Raw genomic sequence first — 16,153 nt, forward strand, 5'->3', positions numbered from 1 at the left:
TGCACAACACAGGCCAGCCAAGGGGCGATGTCTTGGAGGAGGAGGCCCAGCGGAAGCCCGATGAGGGCGACACTGTGGTGAACCACTGTGTGCACCTGTATTAGGGGATGTAAGGTAGGACCTGCACTACAGGTTCGCCGGTAGCCCCTGCCGGCTAGCTCCGCCCACAAGGAGCCACATAAATATGCGTGTCCTCCTTCTGATCAGCCATTTCGCCAGCTGCAGTAGGAGGCCATGCATCTGACTGTAATAAAGCCACAGTTGTACCAATCTGAGTCTTTTGTGCAATTGATCGTGCATCAATTTATTACAGTCAGATTTACAGAGAGATGGATATCAGAATCAAACCAGATCGCCTGCTGATGGATCCGCACTCACCCGACGCCAGAAAGGACTTTAATCACTGGTTAGCTTGTTTTGAGGCCTACATCAACTGCGAACCCCATGCCGACGGAAGCTCAGAAGATTCAGGTTTTATACTCCAGGCTGAGCTCCAACGTGTTCCCATTGATCCAGGGTGCCCCGCGTTATGCGGAAGTGATGGCACTCCTAAAAGAGAATTACGCACAGAAAGCCAACACGCTCTTCGCCAGGCACGTACTCGCCACTCGCGCTCAACTCCCTGGTGAGTCTATCGAAGACTTCTGGTAGGCCCTAATCCCACTCGTATGGGACTGTGACTGTCAGGCCGTTATGGCCACTGAACATTCCAATCTCCTCATGCAAGACGCATTCGTAACGGGGATTGCGTCGGACACCATCCGACAACGACTGCTGGAAGGGGCCACACCCGACCTAACGGAGACAAAAACTTTAGCGCTCTCCATGACGGTCGCTTCTCGTAATGTCCAGGCCTACCCCGCTGGCCGCGCGGCCCACACGTCCTACCCCTCCTGCACCCCGCAATTGACCCCCCGGCTGGGGCCCTGCCTGCCAATCCGCACACCCCAGGGGTCATATCAAGGAGCCATATCAATATGCACATCCTCCTTCTTTTCACCAGCTCCAGTAGGAGGCCACGCATCTGACTGTAATAAAGCCACAGTTGTACCAATCTGAGTCTTTCATGCAATTGATCATGCATCAGACTCATCTGTACATGAGGAGAAGGAGGAGGAGGAGGATGGGGGGTGGGGGGGGGGGGGGGGTACAGACGCGACATGGGGGCTGGATATGGCCGGGAGGCTGCACGACGACACCGGATAGGAGAGCGTGCACACGTTGATCGGCGCACATTTCACTAACTAGGGGGAAGGCATCGCTGAGCAAGGCACTTGCACCACAGATCATGCACAACCGCACCACCCAGCACCGCCAACATCCTGCACCATCGCACAACCCTACCGCCAAAACACCACTTTCACAGCACCTTACGCCTGTGGCACATTGTGAATGTTTTAACACAGCTGCTTGTGTCAGCGGGTGTGATCAGTGCAATGAGCTGTGAGCTCCGGATCGCTCGACAATGTCTGACTCATGGCCATATCTGAACCCTCCACCTCGGTGGTCCCTGTATGCGTCACGGACAATCCAGCACATGGCCATGTTGGGCAGTTGGTATTGGTGTGCTGAGGGCGACAGGGTGTTGGGGAGGGGGGGGGGAGAAACACACACCCAGCCTCACCGTTATACAGAACTTCGACCCCCAGGATCACTCGGTCCCCCTCACGACCCCTCAGGCACCGGGCAGAGCACAGATGCATCTAGGTTTGTCATAGAATTTACAGTGCAGAAGGAGACTTTTCAGCCCATCGAGTCTGCACTGGTCCCTACAAAGAGCAACCCACTCAAGCCCACGTATCTAGCCTCTTCCCGCATCCCAGCAGCCCCCAATTTTTGGACACTAAGGGCAATTTAGCATGGCCTATCCACCTAATCTGCACATCTTTGGACTATGGGAGGAAACTGGAGCACCTGAAGGAAACACACATAGACACGGGGAGAATGTGCAGACTCCGCACAGGCAGTGACCCAGTCGGGAATCAAACCTGGGACCCTGGAGCTGTGAAGCAATTGCACTAACCACTATGCTACCATGCTGTCCTTTTGGTGAAACAGTGACTTTAATCGTGACATTCACATACAAGTGCCCTAGCCTCTACAACTAAGCTGTGCGCTGCATCAATGCCAACTTACTACATGTCTAACTTCTTGGCCTTACGGGCCGTACCACTATGGCTTGGTGTTTCCCCAGACGGTACAGCAGGAGTGGGGGTGGACTGCTGAGACTCCTGCCCTGCGATGTTGGTCTCTGTTGGCGCGCGTTTCCTGGGGCATCCCGGCTAGGGTGGGCCAGGCTGCTCGGCGGGTGTGCTGGATGGCATGGTGCCACCCTGCTCTGCCCGCTGCCCACCAGATGCACCAGGGACGGAACAGGGGGAGTCCAAGTGTTCCGGGACCTCCCTTGCTGGAGTTACATGGACGAGCACCAGAACCTCCTCCTCCCTTGGGGAGCCCGGTGGCCCCCGGGCCTCACTATGGGATGGTGGTGCACGCAGAGACAGGCGCCGTGGCACCACCGACACCTGGTGCTGCCAGTCCTGGAGGCCTGCTGTGGAATCATCTAGGTCTGAATGTTTCCAGCGATGGAGCTCAAGGAGTGCGCCATCCCTGTCAGGGACTGTGCAACCTCCCTCTGGGCTTGTGCGACGCCATCCACCACGTGTGCAAGGCCGCCGATGCTCTCAGTGATGGCCTGCTGAGACTTGGCCATATCCTCCTGAGACTGGTCCATGGCCTGCTGGGACTGGGCCATGGCCTGCTGAGACTCAGCCAGACCCCGGAGCACAGCGGCAATGTCCAGCTGGCTCTGGCGCATGGCTGCCTGTCCTGGGCCATGGATGACGCATGCAAATCAAGCCCCACGCCTTGCAGAACCTGACCCATGGCCGGAACCGTTGGCCCCATTGCCTCCACCGCGAAGCCACCCATGTGGTGTCGGCCTGGATGGCAGCCATGACTGGCACCTGTTCCTGCTCCTGGATGTGGATGGACTCCTTGAACTGCATCTGCAGATGCTGGAAGGCGGCCGTCATCCTGTTGTCCATTCCTGGGTTTCCAAATGCATCGGGTCTGTGGGTGAGTCTACTAAGTCCAGGAACCCGGGAATGGTCTGGGCAGCAGCTGGGCTGCCCTCTGACCATCCAGCCCCTTGGCTACTCCTACCTACACCTGCTGTACCGGTTCGGCTGTGTGGTGCGCACCAGTCAGTGACCCCGAAGCCTCATCACTTATGTGCCTAACAGAGGTGAGCGTATCTGCGATTTTGGATGTTGTGGGTGTCAGCAGTGACACAAACTTGAGGACCTCATCTGTCACCAGGTCTGGGGTCTCCTGTGTCGATCCTTGACCGATGCAATGAGTCCGCAACCCATGTTAGGTGCCGTGTCCGGTGTGTCGGTCGACTATCTGGCCGTCCTCTGTGTGACACTGTCCAGAGTCCCCATCCTCTCTCCGTCACTGTCCTGGCTCGCAGACCTCTTCTCGTCCAACTCATGGCCATTAGTGTCCTGACGGTCTATCCTGTGTTCATCCGTGTCATGTCTGTCCATCCTCTGTGCGTCCCTCTCCAGTGCCCCGGCCTCAGATGAGGGCTCTCCTGTCCACCTTCCTTCCCCCCTCTGCCATGCGTCCATGGGGGGGCGGATGAGCTTGCAGCTGGACGGCGGGGGCTTGTCTGAGACGTCCCTGGATGATCGGCTCCTGGCCCTGGGGAAGACAATGAGGCATGTATCGTTCGACACGCGGAGTCGGGTGTGAGGGGGTGGAGGGGGCTGTGTGAGGGGGTGGAGTGTTGGGGGGGTTAGGAGTGGAGGGGGCAGTGTGAGGGGGTGGGTTGAAAGGGGGGGCTTGGGGCATGCGAGGGGGTGGAGTGTCAGAGGGGTTTAGGGGGTGGCGGGGGTAGTGTGAGGGGTGGGTTGAAAGGGGGGGGCTTGGGGGCAGTGATAGGGGGTGCAGTGTGAGGGGGGGGAGGTGACAGGGCTGAGGGGGTGTAGCCAGGCAGGGGAGTCTCACTTGGTCCTGTGCCTCCGATCTGACACGGCGCTACCTCCCGGGTGGCGGCTCTCCCAGCGAGGTCCAGAGCCCTCTGCTCATGGACGGTGAGGGGGTGCAGCACAAGTGATCCTCGTCTGGTTCTTGTACACTTACGTTAGTTGTGAGCAGTCTTATCCTGCCGGTGGGGGGGGAGCAGTCTTATCCTGCCAGGGGGGGGGGCCATCAGAGTTGGGCAGTCAGCATCAAGACGCGCAGATATTGGCAACATTATGGCTGGAGGGGGGGACACTGGGCACCACGCCATGGTAGCTCTCAAGGGGGGCGTGTTGCCCCTGTCGGTCAGGTACAACGTGGTGTCCCCAACCACCCCCCCCCCCCCCCCCTGCGTGGGCAGTGGGGTGGGGGGGTTCTGCTAGACGTGGTGGGGGGGGGGGGAGCTCGGGGTACTTACTCTGGCAGCCCTCGTGAGGTCGTGGAGCTCCTTTCGGCAATGGCTTCCAGAGCAGGGGATGTGCCCCACAGCGCTAACCGCGGTGCCCACCTCACGCCAGCTGCGCTTCACAGTGCTGGATGGTTGCTGGTGCCCACGTCGCGCACACATGGCGCGCCTGCACAGGGGCCGTTTTGCGCCGACTTGAAACGCGATGGCATTCACAACGGCGCGGACACTGTGCCTCAATATCGTAGAATCCCGCCCCTTGTCTTTTGCCGCTTTAATTCGCCACCATGCTCTCGTGCTGATATTTGTGCCCTCGGACTGCTGCACTGTTACGGTGAAGGTCTTGCGCTCTTCTACAGCGTCCAGCAGCATCTTGAGAACACTGTCCCGGAACCTGGCAGCAGCACAGCGGGGCTTAGCCATCTCGGTCCTTCGCGGATCGCGCACTTTAAATGACGCGGCGCGGGGTCAGCCGGGCGTTGCGTGATGATGCCGCTGTTCTGATGCCACGGCCACTGTGACTCTCGCAGCCCCACTGCTGGCCCCTTTTCGGGGCCTGAATTGATCGTGCACATGGCCGTTTTGCGCCGACTTGAAACGCGATGGCATTCACAACGGCGCGGACACTGTGCCTCAATATCGTAGAATCCCGCCCCTTGTCTTTTGCCGCTTTAATTCGCCACCATGCTCTCGTGCTGATATTTGTGCCCTCGGACTGCTGCACTGTTACGGTGAAGGTCAGAGCAAGGTTGCGGGAAAGCACCCCATTTTCTGATGAAGCACATCTGCAGTATTTTTTTTTTATTGCATATTTTAGCTGGAATCAATCACCTTGGTGGGTCCTTGCCCCTTAAATAACGCAACAGTGGGACCCTCTCGTATCTGCACAAATATTAATTGGTGAGTAACATGTGTGTATGTTGCGACCCAAGTTTATTAATTGTGCATCAAATCAGCGGGATGTCTGTTTCGTGTCACAGTTTGATAAACAGAGAATATTCCAGCGCACACATGGCGCGCCTGCACAGGGGCCGTTCCAAGCATGGTGCATCATATGGGCTGCATCAGAAGCAACTGGAAGCTCTGCATACTCCATTCAGAGAGCATCCTAGTCCATAGCACCAGCTCCTGTATCAAATTTCTCAGTCTGCATATTTCTAAGGGCTTGGTGAAAGGAACTGTACAAACTATGGACTCAATTAAATCATTTAATCTAGTCCGTATGGAATGCAAGTGTGGCCATGGAGCTGTATAATGCTTGTGATGTTGCTATCGTGTATAATTTTCTCCATAAGTAAATCTGGGCAGTAGTTTCAGATTCAGACCACAGGGCAATGCTATCCTTCATCTGCGGTGAGAAAGGAATGTGGGTGGGCATTTTATATATGGTTACAAGCCTTTAACTGTGATGTGGGGCTCGTTATCAACCCATATTGGATAAAAAAAATAGCTGTTCAAAGACCTAGCCTATAATCTTCCATCCTAATAATAATAATCGCTTATTGTCGCAAATAGACTTCACTGACGTTACTGTGAGAAGCCCCTCGTCGCCACATTCCGCCGCTTATTCAGGGTGTCTGGTACGGGAATTGAACCTGCACTGCTGGCATTGTTCTGCATTACAAGCCAGCTGTTTAGCCCACTGTGCTAAACCAGCCCCGATCCCATTTGCAGCTAGGATTTTCAGGTCCCTACCATTACAGAACTCAAAATTTCACCTTTATTGTCCTTTTCCTTTTCAATTCCTGTCAACCACTATTTTCATTTTTTTTTTAGGTAAGAATAGATACAATTTGGGGTCTAAATTGATGCCATTATAATTGAGCAGATTATCCTTGGTAGATGGCCTGCACAAAATAAACCTGTGAGGAAGAGAAGGAAGCCCTCTGTTATAAACCCCATGAAACCCATGGGAACGACCCGAATAATTTCCCCGTGAGCCTCGTGGAGTATGATCTCCCCCCCTGAGGGACGGAGACCCCTCAGTGGGCTCATTAGCTCATCGCTATAAAAGCCGGCCCAGGTAGTTTCCGAGCTGCAGAGTAAGTACCTTCTTTTTGGAAATAAACCAATTTTTGACTCTCCTTTCTGGACTCCTCCATGACTAATAAACCCTCAACAATAAGACAAAGACATTCCAATATTGGCTCCAGTAATGGCAGGCCTGCAGTTCCAATCTTCCCTTTCTCCTTCCCAGTCATTGGCTTTTAGACTCCCTGACTTTGGCTTGTCCAAATCTGGCCAGCTGCCTCCGCCTGTTTGTAGTGGGTAGTTGGCTAACAGCATACAAATGGGGCTCAACAAAATATCTTGAACTTTAAACTAATGAGTGCAGGTGAACTTGGCACCCCTCCTCTTCCCCGCTACTCTAATCTTATTCATTCCCACCCCACATCAACCCTCACATTTCCCCCTGACCCAGACAGCTCTCACCACGATAGATAAAGGCAAATTACTGCGGATGCTGGAATCTGAAACAAAAGCAAAAATTGCTGGACAATCTCAGCAGGTCTGATAGCATCCATGGATAGCAAAGGGAGTTAACGTTTGGAGTCTGTATGACTGTTTGTCAAAGCTAGAGGGAACTGGAAATAGGATCAGATTTATACTGTTGTGGGGGGTGGAGGGATTGCATGGAGCAATGGGGCTGGATAGAGGACCTGTGAGAGGTGGAGGTAGACAAAGATATTGAGAGCATAAAGACGAAGGGAATGTAAATGATGGTGATAATGATTAAGAAGGGTGCCGATAGTAGCAAATTAAGAGATAAGAATGTGTTAATGGCAGAACAGAGGTAAGCAGTGTGTCAAAGGACAACTTGGATGGGGAACAGATAGCCCTAGTGGCGTGGGGTGGGGGGAGGGGGACAATGGTGAGGGAAATTAAAATAAATTGATAGAACTAAAAATGCGGTAAAGGTGGGGAGAGAGAGTTCACAGTCTGAAGTTGTTGAACTCAATGTTAAGTCCAGAAAGCTGTAATGTGTTAATCAGAAGATGAGGTGCTGTTCCTCCAGTTTGTGCTGGGCTTCACTGGAACATTGCAGGTCAAGGACTGACATGTGGACATGAGAGAAGGGGGGTGAGTTGAAATGGCAAGCGACAGGAAGGTCTGGGTCCTGGTTGCGGACGAACCGAAGGTGGTCTGCAAAGCGGTCACCCAGTTTATGTTTAGCATCTCCAGTGTGGCGTAGATGGCATTTGACCAGATTGCAGGAGCTGCACGTGAAGCACTGCCTCCCTTGGATGCTGAGCAGGGAGGAGATGAAGGGGCACGTTTTATACCTTCTGCAATTGCATGGGACGGTGTTGTGGGAAGAGAGTGAGGTGTTGGGGATGATGGAGGAGTGGATCAGGGTGTCCCAGAGGGAACAGTCCCTACGGACAGATGGGGGAATGAGGGAAAGACGTGTTTGGTGGTGGTATCATGCTGGAGTTGGCGGAACTGGTGGAGGATGATCCCTTGAATGCAGAAGTTGGTGGGGGTGAAAAGGAGGACAAGGATGTCCTGTCCTAGTCCTGTCCCTGTCCTAGTCGTGGGAGGGAGGGAAAGGGGTGAGGGCAGAGGTGCGGGAGATGGGTCGGACACAGTTGAGAGCCCTGTTGACCACAGTGGGTGGAAAACCACGATTAAGGAAGAAGAAAGATAGTTCAGCAGCATTATTTTATAAAGTGATATTGTCATGATATACAGACTGGTTCAGTCTGACAGAGTAACGACACTTAGGTTAGCAGAGAGTCGAACTCGTAGAGAACTGTGCTAACTCTGCTACTGGTTCAATAAATCAGACTGAACTAACTTCAAGGTCTGGAGTATCTTTTGGTAAAAGCTGCATCCAGTTGCAGCCTGTGTTATCCCAGAGTACATCATACAGCAGGTATCATCAGAACAGATGCAACTGAGGCAAAGGAACTTGGAAAATGGGATGGAGTCCTCACAGGATGTGACGTTTGAAGATATGTAGTCGAGGTAGCTGTTGGCATCAGTGGGCTTGTATTGGATATTATTGGGCAGACTAGACCCAGAAATGGAGATAGAGAAGTCAACAAAGGGAAGGGAAATGTTGGAGATGGACCAGGTGAAGGTGATAGAGGGGTGAAAATTGTAAGCAAAATTACTAAATGTTTCCAGGTCCAGAAGGGAACATGAAGCGGCACCGAAACAGTCGTCGATGTACCGATAAAAGAGTTGTGGGATGGGGCCAGGGTAGGACTAGAACAAGGAATGTTCCACAAACCACATAAAGAGACAGGCAAAACTGGGACGCATGTGGTTACCCATGGCCATGCCTTTGGTTTGGAGGAAGTGAGACAAGTTAAAGGAGAAATTATTCAGTGAGAGTGCAAGTTCTGCTAGACGGAGGAGAGTGGTGGTGGATGGGGGTTGTTCTGTCCAAGGAAGAAGCAGAGAGCCCTCAGACAATCATGGTGGGGGATAGAAGTAATAGGTTTGACATCCATGGGAAAGGGGAGGTGGTTGGGGCCGTAGAATGGAAGTTGTTGATATGATGAAGGGCATCGGAGGAATCACGGATGTAGGTGGGAAGGGACAGGACAAGAGGAGAGAGTATGGTTTCAAGATAGGAAGAAATTAGTTCAGCAGGGAAGGAACAGGCTGACACGATGAGCCTGTATGTGGATTTGGGGGAGAAGGTAGACGAGAGCTGTCCAGGTTTAGGAGACTATGAGGTTGGAAGCTGTGGAAGGCAGATCTCCAGAGGAGAGAGGTCTGTCCTGGAAACAATGTCTTGATGCTCAGTTGTGGGGTCATGGTCTCATGGGGGTGGTTGTCAACCTCTGAGGTAGAAGGCAGTACGTCAGGCAACAACGGACCCATTCTTGTTTCGGATTTGATGAAAAAGACAGCGTTCTACCTGTGAGCAGGGTGCAGCAAGTTCAAGGTTAGATTGGTTGAGAGGAGCAGAGAAATAGTGATGGTTGATGTCACGCTGACAGTTCTCAAGAGCAGGTCAGTGGCCGGAGGCAGGGGTCCAGGTGGAGGGAGAATACTGGAGGCCGGTGAAAGGATCTATTGAATGGGGAGCGGACTCCCGCCCGAAGAAGTGAGCATGGAGACGAAGGCGGCAGAAAAAGAGCACAGCATCACGTCTCACCAGTTTGCCCAAAGTAGCTGCAGGTTCGAACATTCACACAATCATGTATCAAAGCAAAGCCTTGTTGAACTTAAGTTGAAAAAATAGAAAAATCAAACCGTACAAAGTTTGAAAGACCATGGTCGGGATACCCCAACACCCCACTGGGTCAGAGAATCCCCGGGGGGCGGGGCGAATCCTGCCCTGCCTCCCCGACGGCGCCTGCTGTAATCTTTGGCGCCGTTTTTCGGGTGGGGGTGGGGTTCACGCCACACCGGTGGGGGGCCGTTGGCAGCGAGCCCCCCCCCGGCGATTCTCCAGGACCCGATGGGCCAAGCGGCCGTCCATTTTTGGCCAGTCCAGCTGCAGTGGGTTACGCATGGTCCCACACGGCGGGACCTGGCAGGTAAGTTGGCGTGGGTGGTCCTCGTGATGCGGGGCGGGGGGATCCGATCCCAGGGGAGGCCCCCACTGTGGGCTGGCCCTCCATGGGGGGCTCACCAATCTGTGGGCGGGCCTGTGCCATGGGGGCACTCCTTCCTTCCGCGCCAGCCCCTGCAGGGCTCCGCCATAGCCAGCGCAGAGAAGAGAACCCCCCCCGCGCATGCGCCAAAACACGCCGGTGGTTCCACGCATGCGTGAGATCACGCCGGCCCTTTGGCGCATGCGCAAATTCACGCAGTCCCTTAGGTGCCAGCTGGAGCGGCGCCAACGACTCCGGTATCCACCTAGCCCCTGAGACAGGTGAGAATTCCTCACCTTGGGGGCCCATTGACACCGGAGTCGTTGGCGCCGGTTTTCCTGCCAACGTGGGTCTTAGTCCCCGGAAAGGAGAATCCAGGCCCATTTTACTAAGTGATGAACAAAACTCAAAATTATGTCTCTCCTCAAATTAAAAGGTAACACCATTATCAAGGTGACCTGTTCATACGAAATGGACTTATTATCCTGAGAAAGGTGAAGACATAGAATCAAAGAGGCAACAACAGGGGCGGGATTCTCTGATCCTGAGGCCATATGTCGTAAATGCCGTCACGTTTTATGACGGCGTTGGCATGCCCTCACGAGCAGCAATTTTGACCCCTACAGGGGGCCAGCACGGCACTGGAGTGACCCACGCCACTCCAACTACCGATGCCGCCGTCAAATGGACGCTGCCGGTCTGCGCATGCGCACTGCGACGGCGCCAATGCGCGCATGCGCAATGCGGGCATGCGCAATGGCTCCCTTCTCCACACCAGCCGCGATGCAACATGGCGCACAGCTACAGGGGCCGGCATGGAACAAAAGTGCCCCCAGCCCGAGAGGCCGGCCCGCCGATCGGTAGGCCCCGGTCGGACCCCTCCATCAGGCCACCCCAGGATGCATGCACTCCTAGGTCTCGCCGGGTAAGACCACACGTGGACTGCACCGGCGGAGAATTGCTGGGGGGGGGGGAGTTGCGTAGAGCGGCCCCTGACCGGTGCCGCGCCAACCGCGCCAACGCCAATGGACTGGTATTGGGGCGGCGTCACGCGATTCGCGCCCGGCCTGGCGATTCTCCGGCCCGGCATGGGCTGAGAGAATCCCGCCCCAGGTCTTGAAATTAAGAAAATGCCAGCCTTAAAGCAAAAATTGGAGTGGAATTCTCCCCCTGCTCCCACCATCACAACCACCCTGCCCCACGCCCCCCCCCCCCCCCCCCACCCCCACCCCGACCCCCGAGATGGGAGTATTCCGCCCACAGTCTCCAATAGGGAAGGGGCAGACTGATCAAACTTCCCTTGAAGTTAAAGTGCTATATTTTGTCAAGTAGGATTTACAGTAAATTAATAATAACTGAAAAAAGATTGAATGGGTTATTAATAAAGTGTTATAGTTTTATTAAGATTTGAACACTCTAAGATAACATTAACTTTTCCTTCGCCTTTTATGTGGAAAAACAAAGGAATATAACGAAATTAGATTTATTCACAGCAGTGCGAAGGAGTTTCACTGAATTGATTCCTGAGAGAGAGAATTAAGCTAGGCTTTTACCTTGAAAGGCTGCTTCTCCAGGTTGGAAAGTCTCAATTGGATCATCATCTCAGCATTGCGGGTTGGCCATTCACGACTGAGATGAGGAATGATTTCTTCACTCACAAGGCTGTGGAACATTGGAATTCTCTACTCCAGTGGGCTGCGGATGTTTAGTTGATGAGCATATGCAAGATTGAGATTGAGAGATTCAAGGGATGTGAGGGGAGGACAGGAAATTGAAATGGATGTAAATGTTGACCCATGAATTTACAGAATGGGGGAGCAGGCTTGAAGGGCTGTCTAGCCTCCCCATTCTTCTATATCTTACAACTTGTTCTTAAAAATTGATATAGTTAGAAGTAACCTTAGACTCACCTTATGTTCTCTTGTAGCTGCTGGGGTGAAGTGACTGCAAAGCAGGGAGCTTAGCTGAGCACGACGTTAATTATTTTGTGGCACAGAAGCACTTTTATCGATCAAATTTTCTGGGTTTGTGTTTTCAAAAGCTCCATTCAGAAATAAGGAAGCACAAAGTAGCAAAGGATCTACTTGATAGGCTATTCGTAAGAGACTTCATTGCAACTGGCAATTGGAAAATGCAACCGGGCACATGTTTCAAGAAGTGCTTCCAGAATTATGGGTCTCACGCATCCTTGTGGTTTTATCACAACTTACACATTAATTGAGAATATATGGGCGGCATGGTAAGGCGGGGTTAGCACTGTTGCTTCACAGAGCCAGAGTCCCAGGTTCGATTCCCGGCTTGGTTCACTGTCTATGTGGAGTCTGCAAGTTCTCCCTGTGTCTGCATGGGTTTCCTCTGGGTGCTCCGGTTTCCTCCACAAGTCCCGAAAGACATACTGTTAGGTGAATTGGACATTCTAAATTCTCCCTCTGTGTACCCCAACAGGCGCCGGAATTGTCGACCAGGGGCTTCTCACAGTGATTTCATTGCAGTGTTAATTTAAGCCTACTTGTGACAATAAAAAGAAAAGATTATGGGCGAAATTCTCCGCCCCCCACGACGGGTGGGAGAATAGCGGGAGGGCCTTCCCGACATTTTTGCCGCCCTCCCGCTATTCTCCCCCCCCCCCCCCCCCCCGCCGAAGTCCCGACCCGAATCGCTGCCGCCGTTTTTTTTTACGGCCGGCAGCGATTCTCAGCTGTTAGATGGGCTGAAGTCCCAGCCCTTTCCGCCGTTTTTACGAACGGCAAACACACTGGTCTTGCCGTTCGTAAAAACGGCGTCACAAACTCGCTATTAATAACCATGGCACCGATTGGCACGGCCGTACCACGGCCGTGCCAAGGGTGCCATGGGCCCGCGATCGGTGGGCACCGATCGCGGGCAGCGGGCCCAATGCCCGCGCACTACTTGTCCTTCCGCCGCCCCGCAGTATCCATTCGCGGGGCGGCTGAGGGGCAACCCGGCCCGCGCATGCGCGGGTTTCGCGCAAAAACGCGATGACGTCACCCGCGGATGCGCGGGTTGGAGTCTTCCAAACTGCGCATGCGCGGCTGACGTCATATGACGCGTCAGCCGGCGCTAACTCCGGCAAGCGGGCTTAACGATTTTCGTTAAGCCCGTCTTGCCGGAGCCTACGGCGTCGGGCTGCTAGCCCCGACCGGGGACCAGAATCGGTCCCTGGTCGGGAAGGGGCGCGCTGCCGTAAAACCCGCCCGGGTTTTACGCCAGCTTTACGATTTCTCCCGTTTTGGGAGAATCGCGCCCTATGATTTGCACTGCCCGACTTCCAACATCACTATCAATTATTTCTCAAAACTTTATTTGGATAAGTGCATTTTGCAAAGTTTCTATGAAGTGTGACAAGGTGGCACAAATGGGTTTGTGCTGTAAAATTGTAGGACTCAGCCAAGGCGTGCAATGTTCAAGTAAACATGGGTACAAATTTGGATTGGTTGAAATTTGGCCAAAGCCAACTTTCTCACTGGTGGAAAACGGGTGAGAATTTTATCAACACTTGGAACATCCCCGTGGATCACCTCACACTGGAACATATGCTATTAAAGCACTGATACAATTATGCAGGAGGAAGCACAAGCGTTTGGTAATTTTTCATCTTTAATTTAATAAATACATTTTCTGTCGAGAGCAGAACAAAGCTCAAATTTCCTCTTTCAACCAACTATGTACAAAAAAAGAATCTTTACTGTTACAAGGCGAGGCACATGAAAGGAAACACTTTGTTACTGGTAACAATAAATTCTACACATGCCCACACAAAAACAAACACAAATGCCTGAAAACGAAGGTATATCTTTTTATGAGATATTTTTATAAGCTGAACTAGGCTGTACCTTTTAACATGCCACATATTGCATTGAACTCATTCAGTCAATGAAAATTAGATTTGTGTGCCAGATAAAAATTTGTCATTGTTAAATGTATTTTTATGGTGCGAGTGTTTATTGGAGATTATGTTACAAAGCATTAGACAAATTAATGTTATTACTTTATGGAAACCTGGCGATTTTGCCCGTGTTGCCGAGGGTTCTTCTAGCATAAATCTCCAAAGGCTGTTTTCACAAAGAACATTCACAGTGGACTACTGATAGGCATCAAGTCTCTTGTCTGGTAGACATTAAGCAATTCTTTTGTGGTCTCCTTATATAGTTTGAAAATGACAGCATTCAGCAAAAGAGTGGACTATCTTAATTATAGATTTGTGCGTTGATAACACAAACATTTGTAGCTCCACAGCTCTTTAATTCAAGCTTTTTAACAGGGTTCAGCTTCAAAGCTATGCAAGCATTTACTGCCTAATCTAATCAAATGTGCCTGGCTTCATGATTTTTAAATATAAATTCCAGCACGGACAGTAATTTTAGACATAGTTGACGTTTTCCACTATTGCAGAAAATATTTTTGTATGTTTCCAATCAGGTCAGCATGAGACGGGGATAATTGGAATGGAATAGAAACAAATGAAAAGTCAAAAATTGTCACCTCAAAAAATTAGGAGGAACAAATTTACAATCAACAAATAAATAACATTTCGGAATTTCAATTTCTGCCACCAGGAGATGATTTTGGTGGCCTCTGGCCTGAAAATTCTGCCATTGAGGCAAACCTTCGAATACATTTTCTCTCTCTTCAGTTCTGATGAAGAGCTAAAAGGACTCAAAATGTTAACTCTGCTTTCTCTTCTTTCAGATGCTGCCAGACCAGTTATGTTTTTCCAGCATTTGCAGTTCTTGTTATTTCTCAAGGGGTTAGGTTCAGATGATAGTCTATATTGGATTGGGTACCTGAATCAAATGGCAAAAGATAACTCGACAGTTCAATGATCATTCGTTCGTATATGTTGAAACATGGGAATGTGTGCCGCTGTAAGGTGTGTTAATTTGAGGGGTGCTGTAATGAACTCCAATTGGCTTTATTGGTTGGCCAATTGGAGTATGAGCTCCCTCAATGATAGCTCATTGAGGGGGCCCATATAATCACCTGTGTAGGCTTTGTGAGCAGTCTTAAGTTGACTGGACTGCTAGCAGCACTGTTTATAGCTGCTCCTGTAATATCGTTATTGTAAATAAATATTGGTGTGGTGACGGAACTCCTGCCTCCCGTGGATTACTACAGGTGCTGTACTGGAGAATGCTGAGCAAATCAGAATGTGGGAACTGGCAATGGAAACTGTTTTGCCACTCACCTGTCCTGCCTTCCTGAGTTACCCGATCCAGTTACAGCATAAAATGGCCATGTAATATTGCCCACCCTTCCTAAATGTCAGGGTGCCCAGGGTAAGTGCTCCTAGCCCCCTCACTGCACTCCACCTTTCCGTCACCCCTCAGAATGTCATCTGGATCTCACATGCTGCCATTTCGCAGGGATCCAGCACCCAACCTCACATAAAGCTGCTCACACCCCCTTGGCACTCCTCAGTAGAACCCTTCCCTGCTTATGCAGAGTGCCTGCACATACCAGGTATTATCAACCTCTGACGTGCCAGGCAACAAGGTCACATCATCCCCATTTGTGTTCCTGCAGGAGAAGCTTGCCCACAACCACCGCGAGCGAGAGAAGACGGGCGGTGATCATGGTATCGCCTGAGCTGAAGATCCTGGCACCTTTCGGGGAGAGAGTCATTGCGCCCATAGGGGAGGAACAGGAATGGGCCTGTCCTGAGGTTGAGGTGGGCCTGCGGGAGAAAAGGCTAAGGCTGCATCATTCAAAGATCTCATTCCTGTTATGCCTCAATGCTGTCCTCCTGGAAAGTTACTCCAGAGATTGAATCTAAAGAGGCTAAATCTCATGGGAGGGCTACAATGGGATTTTCGCAGGTAAAATCTCAGTTCGCGATCCCCCTTCCCCCTCCACCCCTACCTGTGACGTGATGGCAACCCGCCCTCTGTGGCTTGGACTTGCCAGCTATTTCAGGCTCCTCCCCACTAGAGTGACAGCGCAAACCGCACCCCCTGATTTTCATTTGATGAAGTGTTAGAAGATCTGAGCCGGATTCTCTGATCCCAGTCCGCCCCACTACCGTTGTTAGTGAGAAGGAAGAATTTGGCGCCCAGCTAAAACTCCCCTTCACTGCAGAGGCATCCCGCCGACATGAAAAGGTGGCGAATCCTAGACCTGGTCAGACTACTTGACAGCGTTTCTG

This window comes from Scyliorhinus canicula, chromosome 12 (assembly GCF_902713615.1).
Source record: "Scyliorhinus canicula chromosome 12, sScyCan1.1, whole genome shotgun sequence".
NCBI classification, from domain to species: Eukaryota; Metazoa; Chordata; class Chondrichthyes; order Carcharhiniformes; family Scyliorhinidae; genus Scyliorhinus; species Scyliorhinus canicula.